At 29.2% G+C, this 13,384-nt stretch overlaps 1 protein-coding gene across 2 annotated transcripts in view; it reads left to right on the top strand.

Annotated features, from left to right (window-relative positions):
- Positions 1 to 2,663: 2,663 nt before the first annotated feature.
- The window catches only part of ct (homeobox protein, cut), a 236,168-nt gene continuing 225,447 nt past the window's right edge, over positions 2,664 to 13,384 (top strand). For both annotated transcript variants that reach the window (XM_068767222.1, XM_068767221.1), the window contains exon 1: positions 2,664 to 2,934. The gene's annotated coding sequence lies outside the window, so the exon portion shown is untranslated. The remainder of the gene's footprint in view (positions 2,935 to 13,384) is intronic.

Here is a 13,384-nt window from a genome sequence, read left to right as displayed (position 1 = left end):
AAAAAAACTACATCCAATATTAATTTAAAAAAAAAAATTATCATTATATACAATTCAAACAGAGATCACAATAATTAATTTGTATCTAAAGGTAGTGATTAAAGATATCAATATACAGGATGATTATTTACACTTGTATTAGCTTTAAAGAGTTGAATATATAGCTAATTAGCTATATATATTACAAGGGGTTACATTAATAATAAACGTAAAAATATAGCAATAAAAATCGTTATCAAAATTCGATTTACAACATATTAAAATTAATTATTATTTACTATCTGCCTTTGCAGGCTTTATACACAAATAATCTCTGTTAATAATCGATAGTAAAAAATATAAATGAACAATTGAAAGCCTTCAGTATACATATGACGTCACAAACTGGCCAGTCGAATTCCAATTAAAAAAAATGTAACATAATTTATAGTGAACACTATATATATTGTTAGTGGGAGTAAGTGTAAAAGCTATAAAAAGCCTTTTGCTCACAAATAAGCTATCACTTAGTAGAAAATATACTATTTTAGGAATATTTTATAATAAAAAAATAAGCACTGTGATTTTCACTGTTTAGGCAAAGCGTGTATGTCGCGGGATCTAATATCCTACTGTATATCTATATAAGTAATTAGGTAGTAGATATAAAATATTTTTTTATATAAAAATACCTAAGAGCCTTATTTGAATAGAAACTTAAATCAAATTGTCTACACTGTATATATTTCAACTTCAATCGAAGAGTTATCCAAACGCATCTTCACCTGGGAGTAACGCATAACAAACTCAGACAGATTTTTTTATGATCACGCATAATAATGCTTAGTATAGTGTTTTGAAAAATTAATTGACAAGCAACATTAATTTGATAAACCTTTTCAACTTAACAACGAGTCGATTTAGCCTGTAGACGCCCATTGCAAGACAGAAGCCTTCCTCAAAGATATATATAGATAAATATACCATTATCGCTACGCTTGGCACACAAGTTCCATCCTAGGTTATATCTTGTCCATCCTATGGGAACATATGTGAGCAGTGGCAATGCTGTATAATTAAATTAGATATAAGGCTGTATCAAAGGCTTTGAACCCGTGATTTAATATCACAAGTCTCAGTCCTTTACTACTGGAAAACCTAAATTCTTTCCTAATATCGGTGTACGCCTACCAATTTTCAATATGGTATAGTACGTATTATTCCACTACACGAATGTCTACCTTCTCCTTGACTTCTATTTATGCGTAATATGACTAATAATACTACTAATAAATTACTAAAACAACGCGCTATATTTGTAATACATGAATAAAACCTTTATGTCTACAAGAAAAACAGTATCAGAGCGCTTTGTTCCCGGAAAATCGAGTGTGAGCTCGGAAAATTACGCCTAACGCCATCTATCGACGAGGAGCGGTAAACTTGGAAATTGTTTTCCCGCGTCCCATACCGGCCGCGTTTTAACTCAAAATATATCTTTTAATTCATCTTATTAGTGTTTTTAAGTATTTTATAATGTAAAACGGAGTAGTGTAGATAAATAAATGATATATTATATTTAGTATGCGTATTATAGTTTCTCAGAACTATAAAAAAAACAGCTATCGTCATTCTGGCAGTTTACCAACAAAGATAAAAGACATAATTGCGCATAAAGATATGTTTCATTTAGTGTCGATGAAATTAATATATAAAAAGAATTTCCCAAAATCTAATATTATAACGCCGACGTATTGAAACGGGGTGAGCAGAGAGGCAAGTGGCCGATAGAGAACCCAGTAACCGAATTTCGGTCGTCGAACAAAAACTGACCTACATTTGCCCCCTGGCATTGCCTCCCCGCATAAACGCACCCCACGCGTCTTGCTAAAGACACCCCTCATCTTTTTACATCTAAACTTATTTCTGACCCATCATACATCAACATTTCTAGATCCACCACGTATATTCAAAAAAATATATATCTAAAACATACATTATTAATACTGATCAAATAATGTAAATATGTAATCAATTTTTTAATTAATTAATATAATATTTATTTTTTTATTAATAAAAATTCATTTTTATTTACTTAATTAATTAATATATGTTTATTTTTGTACATTAATTAGTAATGTTTTTGATAATAATTAATTTAAGTAATTTTTAAGATGGGAATTAAAAAAATAAATTGCTAAAGAAGGAAGTAATGATTTAGAAGGAACATAGATAGGAGTTGTAAGGAATTGGAGATGTGTATGCCGTCATATGCAAGTGCATATGATGTATTGGTTAGATGGAGACATGTCAATAACGGAGCGTGTTTACCAAACCGGCAACGTAAACAAATGTGACCAATTTCGGAGGTCCGAGAGCGGGTAGTATCGAGAAAAAAAAATGCATCCTATTATCGAATACAAAAGGAGTTTGTTCGTGCAACGATACCTAAGTACACATCTCGATTCATCGTCTCGACTCGAGCCGGTAGGATCCCATTGGTGGGGCCGTGCCCACGCGTGCGAGAGGGACGGCGCTACAGCGGTGATTGCGGTTAGAGAGGGAGGGAGATGGTCATCTTAGGAGCGGCGCCCACTGGGCGGGGCTGTCAAGGAACGGGCCTCAGATGCGCGAAGGCTAGCACTGCAGTCGCTTGCCGGAGCCCGTGCCGGTCTTACGTCAGCCGTGCCTGGGTTCGAATCGATGTGTGAACTTTCGATCAGTGCCTCCAATTCACTTTTACATATACATATATATATTTTTTTCGAGTGACTTAAATACCTTATTTGTTATATAGTTCAGTGACAGTTGACTGTGTTTATATGTTGCGACGCCTTTATGTGTATATAGAGATTCGAGTTTATATTTTTTTTTATTATTTTTTTTTGGGTGTTTAATTTGAACATAGTGTTGTGTGGGCGTCGACCTTGTGAATAAACTATTAAGGCTTCCACTGTAAGTAAAATACAACCTTTAACACACAATAAACAACAAAAAAAATTTTTTTATTAATTTTAAATAAATAAACTTTACAATAAATCCAATTAGAAATACACATAGATCTATATAATCATAGTGGAAATATAAAGTTCTAAATACATATTATGATCGTATGATTTCCTTTTAAATGGAAGAAATATAAAAACTACAATAAGCGTAATTAAAATCCATTCAACAAATGTACTGGTTAATAAAGCTATTGATTAATAGTATGTATCAATCAATTATCTCGTTATAGGCGATATAAAAAGTAATTATCGATAAATGAAATCGTTTTTATCCATCTTTATATGTAAATGTAAATTGTATATGAATATGTATCGTAAATAGTTGCCGTATGCGATTTGCGACGGAACTCCATAGTGATTTGACGTGTCGATGTTCTCAAAGAATCTAATAGGTGATATATCACTGACAATTACGTGACACTTGTGAATTCCGTCCGTCCGTAGAGCTCTTTGAATTGGGACGAGGAATTTTTATTTAAGACACAAATAGCTTATACAATTGATGGTTCAAAACATCAATTCTTCCGTAAAAAACGATAAGATATATAACATGTACATTAAATCATATCGTATAAAACATAAATTTATATATAATTTTAGTAATAATAAAATATTATAACTCATTATTCTTATAAATAATTAAAACTGATCTAATTATAGCAAATTAAAATTTAATTACAATTAAAAAATTTTATAGAATGACGTATGAAAAATATAATTAATCGACTGTTAAAAGATTAATTACAATTATAAATATTAACAGTTTAAAATGAAATAAATTTGTTATTTATCAATAAATAATAATTTTTTTATTAATTCTTATTAGATTTTGATTAAAATATCCATTAAGAAATATATATGAGTTATTAGATAGCGGGATATGTTAAAAATATTTTATATCAAAGCTAAGAGAATGATTTACGTGTAATTATATATTATAGAAAATTATATGCGTTTCGTAAATTAATTAATATAATACAATTATTGTAATTAATTAAAAATAAAATACATATTATAACTTAATTAATTTATTTCTTAATAAAATCTTAATTTTTGATTACATTTATATTTGTTAGACATGTTGGTGTAAAATTTATTTTATTTCGTTAAAAAAACTATTATGCGTTTTAAATAAACAATTCGTTGTGGAGTTTGTTATCAACTTTTTTTAATTAAATAGTATAAGTTATGGATTTTCTTATACAAATATTTGTGATTTAATGAATGCGTTTTAATTTTATTAATATTACACATATCGTTTCAATACAGTGATTCGATCGACGGAACACGGAATTTGTGATAAAGTTCCCATAGTTTTAGATACTTTAGTGTTTTCAACTATGTTTCTTATTTAAAATAAATTCTAGAATATTCGAAATACATTTTTATGATAGTGAAATATATATTTAAAAATTAGAATTCACTGACTAATCAAAATAACTAGATTTATAAAATCTATATACACGTAAAACTACAACGGGTTTTTAAAATACGTTTTTGAACCGGAAAATGTACTTTCAAAATACTCTTTAAATTCATTTAATCTATTTCATTATTTTTAATATCATATCTATTATCTTCTATATATAACTTACGATAAAATATTGTACCGATTTTTCTATTCTTTCGTCTTCATATATTTCATCTATACGTTCATTTATATATGTTTCATTTATATAAATCAATTCGTATAGTTTTATTAAATACAATAAATATCATAGTTTGATTATTTGATCATTTTATTAAAAATAGAACTTTGAGTATGATTAAATGTCGTATTATTCAAATTATTTGCAGTGATACTAAAAGTACAGTGTTTATTTCATTTCTATAAATGATTATAAATATTATAAATATAAAATGTAAATTTTACGCTCTTCAATTATTAGGTCGTAAATATTAATAATCTAGGGTTTTGTTAGTACCTGAATTACTTATTAAAATTCGATATGTTGTCTTAATAAATTATTTAGTATATTAAACACATTTTTATTTTTTACAATATATGAATATGTAAATAAATATATATATCTTAAAAGTTAAGTACAGTGGTAATTTTTAGGTCAAAACGTATTGTTTTTTTTTCTTCAAAGATTATTGTCGTTATTTAGTTTCTATTATGGTGTCATGCATGTTCATATAAACCTCTTTTCTAATAATAAATTTTACGATTACCTATAAAGCCTTTACTTCAGATTTGACATATCGATTAGTTTTTGTTTTAAAAGTTTTAAATAGATGAATGTATATCATATATCTCAGCAAAAAATCTTTAAAAGTTTACATATATGAAATACGTAACAATTATTATTTTTTATATATTTCAATGCGTAAGGCTGTTAACTTTAAAAACACAAAGCCTTAAGAAACATATAGTAAAAAATAATTGATTTTAATATGTAGTTATACGAATTTTGAAAAATGTTTTTCTTACCTTATCATTATTTATTATATCTGAAACCATTGATATTTTGATAGAACATCTCATATATTAATATACAGCAAATGAGCAATACATTTACCTCCATTATATATATGAATGAATATCATGAGTGTCTGTTTTGTGATTTATCAATAACCTATTCGATAATACAATTTTATAATTCATAATTTATACATTAATTATATTTTATACTAAAAAATTAAACATAAAAGTTTCGTCTTAGACATAACACTGTATGTATGTAGCAACGGTAGCCCAGTGGTGGAGTACTGTGGCTTGCGATTGTAAATCGCGGGTTCGATTCGACACAAGCTTATATCATAACACTGTGCATTAATTATATAGGATTTCCACTGCTAAATAAGTTTCCAGAAGATGTGCAGCACCATCTGCGTACTATAATACCAACCCGCTAAGTGTGGCGAATAGAGTACATACCTTCATAGATATCTTTGAGTGAGACACATGCCTTGCAGTGGGTACATCTGAAAAGAGAGAGAGAAGAGAGATTTTATAATTACACTATACTTCAACATCTTAGGTCTTATTTTATTTAAATATACTAAACTTAAGATTAAGTTACATAAACATAAGTTAAATCTTGTTTAAATCTAAGCAAGGTTTAAGTGAAGGTTGTCGGTAAACGCATGATAAGGGCCGCTTGTTCCAATTGGAATTCATATTGGGAGTTTCATGTCCAGCTGTGGGTGTACTGCGGTTGAAATAATGACGATATCTAACCAATTATATCTCATTATCTTATAATTATGTTTAAGTCAATTCTTCGGTCCGTCTTTGTAAATATTGAGGTATATATGTGTTTTAAATATATTATGAATTTTAAAAAGTATGATTAATTTATTTAAGGATTATTTAATTATATTTATACATCAAAGAACGCCGGGATAAATCAAATTGAGGACTTCTATGAGAATGTCTTTAAACTTTAAGCTGTGTTTCGAACGCTTCCAAATTTGAAATGCGCCCACTGCAAACTTAGTCAAGTTTTTGTGATCATCATCACAAAATTCTTTTAAATTTGGAATACTGATAATTGTTACGTATATGTAAATGACTTTAAAAGGTAGATGAATGGAAGATTTTTTAATATCACGTGATTAAAGGATTTAAAACCTTGTTTTGAAAATCTCAGTCAGAAAGTTATATAAATTCAAAATATCTTTATTCAATTAGGCATTTATACGCACTTTTGAATTTATATTATTTTAACATTATAAGCAGTTAGCTACCACCGACTGAACTCTGATCTGTTGAGAAAAGTCGGCGAGAAACTCAACACTTGCTATTTTAATTTGAATTTAACAATTATTCATGTGTACATTATAATATATAATCATGTATGAATCAACATACAAAGTTACACACATTTCGGACAATAAACTCATGAATCTTATAATTAAAGTTATTAAGAAATATATTTTTAATTATATATTTAAAACTAAGAAAATGATTTTATAAGATATCTTGCAGAATTTTATTATATATGTATACAGTAAGAATTATTTAGAATAGATACAATAAACAGACAGTAAAATATCCTTTCTATCTATATTACCTTACAATTTAACAAATATAATAATAAAAAAGATTTTTTATATACACTGTGGACAAAATATTTGATCGATCTCACCTAATGTTAAGTGATGATGAGGTATACGACGCTACTTGCTTGCATAGAAACCTATTCAATCTTAACTTGAAGGCTTTTAAGTTATATTTAGCTGGAAACAATGCCGGTAGGTTGTACTATATCTAGGCTGTTAAATATAAAAGTAGTAAAAACGCTTAATGTTGGAAGGCTTTCAAAATGTATTTAAATAGAAAACATCGTTTCAATTAAAATGTTAAATTGTTCGAAATTCAAATACACATATATGACATTATCTTTCTTAAAGCTACGAATGTTACATATTAGCTTTAATATTAACACTGCTGGAACAAAGCCTTATTAAGAATGCTATGCATATGCATATGCTTAGTTCTAAAGTATCATGCTTCTTCCTTCTACCTTAAGGTTGCCAGAAGTTCACAGTTCTATTGGAAATCTGAGGAAGCCTTTCTCCAGCTGTGGGCGTATTATGTCCGACGATCTATATGATCTAGGACTCTTTTAAATTACAATCATTAATCATTACAGGTTTATATTCTACCAAAATCTAAATCGTCTGCTTACTTAACATATGAAGTCAAAGTTAAAATCAAAATACCTTTATTATATTAGACTATTATATTCATTTATAATCGACAGATTAAAAATATGTTTACATTGCTACTTAAAGCGACATCTATTGAGAAAAATTAACACCAAATTTCGTTGGGTTTTTTAATTATTTTTTAATATATTAAAAGTGAAAATAATGATAAATGATAATAGATATATGATAGTGCTGTTAGTTAATTGTAAAAGTAAATAAATATTTTAATTAAAGATGATATATATTATAAATAAGATTTGTAATTCCGTGTCTCATAAATACGATATAGTAGAGATGACTCCAATAGCTGGGACAATTAGAAAAAATATATATATATATGAAATACAGTATTCAACATAAGTTATATAATCAAAAATAGAAATGAAAATAACATCATTATACCTGTTTAAGTTCAATAAATATAGTATCTTAATAAGGTAGTACAATACACTCATGTATTTACTCTTTATAACCATGTAATATATTTAAATGCTTCGTTATGAATACAGCCATGTATAAAAACACACCCTACTGTATTTAATGGAATCAGGCGTTACCTCGCGGAAGTCCATCCTAAGTAAGAAAAGGACCAATATTTAGCCACTTCCGTTACACCGATTAGTGTAGATGACACATTTGGCACTAATCGATGTAACATAATTCCTGAAGATGCCCCGTGGAGGTGTGAAACACGTGTTGAGTGATTTGGTGGTGGAGGTTGTGTGATTCGCATTGTTTGCCGCATACGCATTTATCAGCGGGCTGGCGAGCGGTGCACTTTGTTGCACGACTACCACTGCATGTGCGGAAGTGGCTAAGTATTGGTCTTTTTCTTACACCCTACTGTATTGTGTGTGATTAGGAAACTTATATTTTAAATTAAGAATGTCCAAAGGCTTCACTTATAGTGCAGGCTGTACAATGCACACGGGCGCCGCGGCGCTACCTGAGACAGCTAAGAGCATTGTCTTCGACTATCATGGCCGCTTAGTTTCGAAACAGAGATGTGCTACAGGTATAAAAACAATGAATGTTATTCTGCCGTCATAAGAAGAAATGCTGTAATTAATACCATACCCTAAGCTATATCTAATATATAAAATTCTCGTGTCACGGTGTTCGAACTTAAACTCCTCTGAAACGGCTTGACTGATTTTTACCAAATTTTACATGCGTATTCAGTAGGTCTGAGAATAGGCTACTATCTATTTTCTATACCCCTAAGTGATAAAGGTTGTTCACACTTAAAAATTATTTTTTAATTTTTTGTCAAAATTTTTTGTTTTTATTATTTTATGATACAGCATACAAGAATACATACAACCATAAATTTTCACCCCTCTACGATCAACCCTTATTTTTTATTTGTAAATTAAAATATCAATTTTTTTTTGCAAAACAACGTTTGCGGGATCAGGTAGTTTACTTATAAAATAGCTTGTTGGAATATGAAAAAACTGCCGCGGAAGGGAGTCAGGTCTAGGGGGTGCCAGGGTTTCATTCCACACGAGCGCTACATGAGGTAGAGTGGCCCCTGAGAATGTCAATATATATGAGTATCTTCTACCATTCCTTCCTTAACATATACATGTAATAAATCCACCCTATAGATACACACTGCAACATATAGGCCTTCTGCTAAAATATCTATGGGAGAATATACCATAAACGCTACGGTTTGAAATACACAACAATTCTTCTGCCAACTTGTTATTGAACTGCAAACATATATAATTAATACGCAAAGTGTAAATTATATAAAATTGTATGAAATCTGTCGTCTACCACAACACAACCACTGCATTTTAAATTTTAATCAAACAAAAATTATTTATATTAAATTGTAAATGATTTTGGTTTAATACCAAAGCATAGAAATGAATTTTTCTAACGTATCAAAAGATATTTTTGAATGTAATAATTTAAAACGCAGTCTGAGTTTGTTGTGGACTCTTTTAATCAGATCGCGTTTGGAACTTTCTTCGTTTTAAGTTTAAGGATGCATTATACTGCTATAAATAAATTGAAACTGTGTGTGTGTATAATAATTAAAGTAATTTAACTTATAAAAGTAGACACACGTGAAAAGATAACTTAATTGTTCCACAATGAGACCTCAGACTAACCGTGGGTCCCTTTTGCAAGGCCCGTGATGTGATACCGTGTTAAACTAATCAACACCACGTAAACGTTACTAGTTTTTTCTTCTTCTACGTATCATTTACGTTTATGGGAAACTACTTTAAACTCTTTTGTTTGCGCCACGTACACTAATCTAATAATTAAACAAAAACACTTAACAAAAAGTCAATAAAGTGATCGTGTGATTCAGAATGTACATAAAGCTGTTTCAATAATATTTCAGTTCTTAACGAACATAGAATAATATAATCCTATATAGTCAATATACATAGACCGCTTCCAACTAGTCATTTTGAAGATCTACGAAGATTTATGCCCAGTTGTGGGCTACTTTTTGCACACCGCAAACTAAGTCATAGATATCAATTCTCAATTTAAATGACTATGAAAATATATATTACTTTAATATATATATTGCGTAATGAAAAAGATTTTTGCAATGTTTTTCTGTCACACGAAACCTACACTTCTCTTACAGCCTTCGTTATTAGTAACATATAAATCAATTACATATATAAAAAGGTTTAATTATAATTATTAATTAGTTGACGAACCAGCTCGAAACTTTGGAATCAAGAGACATGCGAAGAGGCTGATAGGTAATGATACTGGTGAGCCAAGCTTCAGAGCTTGGAGTATCGAAGAGAGTGTGCAGCAGAGTTACACCAAATAACTCCATCATCTCTTTTTTTCCATCGTACAACAAGAGACACGGATTCACGACATCCGTACACGGTTGAAATTCCTTACACCTGCTCTAAGCGTTTTGCTAATACTTTTATAATGTGAACAGAAGAGAAGTGGAACAACATACCGACGTCAATGTTTCCAGACAATTATAACTTAGGAGTCTTCAAGATAAGAGTGAATAAGTTTCTATGCAAGCATGTATCATCATCTTAGACCTCGTCATAGCTTAACATCAGGCGAAACAGAGGTCAAATGATTCGCCTATAAAGAGTAAAAAAATTCTAACAAATATATGATGTTCTCAGATAAGAACTCATTATAATTCTATTTTATTAGAATTTTAATATAAATTATCCAAATTGAATATAAATTCAAATATATAATACAGTATTTGTTTTAGTTGCATTATAAAAGAAACTATGGGTTGAGAGCAAACGAAGCGACGCAACAGTCAATATAAATTTAAAAAAAAAATAGTCAACGTATCTATTTTTAATCTGGTAATAATTGTGACCATTTTATGTTGATAACACATGGCGATAACTACAACAGCACATCCCAATGACTTCCGCAGAAGCAAAGATGGCGGCCGAAGTCTCAATAAAACAAATCACTCCTTGTTTCCCATCGCAACAATGACAAAACAATAATTTAAATAAAAATAATATTTAATTTATTTCATTAAGAAACATATTTAGACACACCGTCACTGAAATAATAAAAGGAATTTTAAAATTTTCGTATTGTTGGCAAAGAAATATTAATGTTCGAAATTTAAAATTTTAAAAAATCACACATGCTCAAGTTATTTAACAAAAAATACAGATTATATATTTTACATTTCAAAGAATCTTTAAATTAATATTATTTATTAGCAATACTTTATTATTATTATAAATAAAATAATTTGTATAAATTAAATATGAATAATGTATTTATGTTGTATAAATGCATCCGTATTGTTTTTAAAATTATTTATTACATTAAAAATGTCATTATATACGCTTACATTAAACTTTTTTAGAACACACGACAAACCGAAGGGTAAAAAGGCGGAATAAAAATGTTTCAGTTAGTTCTCATACTGTAAACTAGATGGCGTTGTTACTATGGACTTACAATGTTCTCTATCATAGCCCAATGTTTATTTACTTAAAGTCTTCTGTTGTATATCCTTAATTATTATTGTTATAACTTAACAATTTAGAATTAATATAAACCTTTTAGTTAATTGATCCAAAATTAAATGATTTTTTTTTAAATTTCAAATAAATACGCACACATTTATTCAAACGCATAAAAATATACGTTGAAAAGAAATCATTTTTAATTCTTTTTTTATTCATTTAATTAGTAAATTCTTTATTTATTCTTCCAAATCAATTTTATCTTGTACAAAGTAATCCCCGTTCGATAAAACGCACTTTTGTCTTTTTCCAGTATAGCCTAGAAGATCTTGATTCGAATTTTATCTCCTTGATTATGTCAAAACTTCGTCTACGCATTTTCTACGGCTTTTGAATGAGATGAATTTTTGAAGCCTTTTTTTTAATGAGTGATTTTGGCACTATTCGAGACATGATGCATTTAAAACACAAAATATCCTTTAAAACGATTTTAGTTGAGCCAAATAATATTGAAACTTTTGACGAATAGACACTTGGCAATTGTTGTAGACAGTCCTAAAAAAATGCCTGCCTTCCTAATGACAGCATGTAATCACAGTATGTAAGGGCCCAAGAAAAGGCTCATCAGGGAGCCCTAGGGCTTCGCTTACTTAAAAGGCTTTATCCTAAGCGCTCTACATCTTGCTGCAGCTATGTAAGTTTGATCCAACAAAAAACGTAACAATAAATGAAACATTCGTTTACCAGCAATTAAGATACTCTGTACTATCGCATACAAAAGTGTCGAAGTCAATTCACTTGATAAACCGTGAGACGTTTCCGGCCAACCTGCTCCCATATACATCGATTTATTGACGTCACTATTGGCACTGTCTGTACAGCGTGCTCCGAAATTAATTTTGATCATCAAATATAGCTACAGAAACAACTGTCTTCGTATTATCTAAAAAATATATCGGATATATAAATAAAATTAAATGAAACATATATATGAATAATTACTTTATTTATTAAATTCATTTTAGTAAAAATAAAATGCGTTGTTGATCATACTTACGAAAATAAGTTTTATATTTGACATATTACAATAATAAAAATATTTATCTATACAAATAAATAAAATTGGAGTATCGATTTGTATTATTAAAATAACCGCTTTTAACAACATGCATATAAATATATATACGGTACATATATCAAAATTACATATTTTTTTTAATTTTTCTCAGTCCGTTTGTTTCGGCTAATACTGGTAGGTAGCTAATCTAATAAGTAGTAACTTATGTAAAATAAATTTTGGAAAAAATTTTAGACGAAAAAAAAACAAGTGTTTTTTTGCAAAATTCCATGCGAAATCACGGGTACAGCTAGTCATAAAATAAAACTAAAAAGATCATCAATAAATCTTATTATAATGTACGTTATGTATATATATATTTTTGATAGGTGTTTAGGTTGCCCAAATGGCACTTGCAGATTTCGCGTGTATGAGGTGGCAGGGAGGAGAGTGTGCCTAGCCTAAGATTTCTTTTAATGTAACAAAGCACAAAGGTGAGCCTAGCTTCTGTAATAAAATTATAAAAGAAAATTTAAAAAAATATTTCATTTCATAAAAGTATCATCCTGTATAAGACGCAATTTGTTTACGATTCGAGTTTATCTAGCGTATTGTAAAACGAGCTAGTAAGAAGAGAGGCGGATGCCGCAATAATAAACACGGAGTATTTATTGTTGTACCAGCGGTTCCTGAATCGAGATTAGGATATACACCTGGGGAGA

This window comes from Battus philenor, unplaced genomic scaffold, assembly GCF_028537555.1.
Source record: "Battus philenor isolate CCGP_79_NKW_IND1 unplaced genomic scaffold, ilBatPhil1.0.hap1 SCAF_23, whole genome shotgun sequence".
Classification (NCBI taxonomy): Eukaryota; Metazoa; Arthropoda; class Insecta; order Lepidoptera; family Papilionidae; genus Battus; species Battus philenor.
The sequence above is the reverse complement of the archived record's forward strand: the minus strand, read 5'-3'. Positions and strand labels throughout refer to the sequence as shown.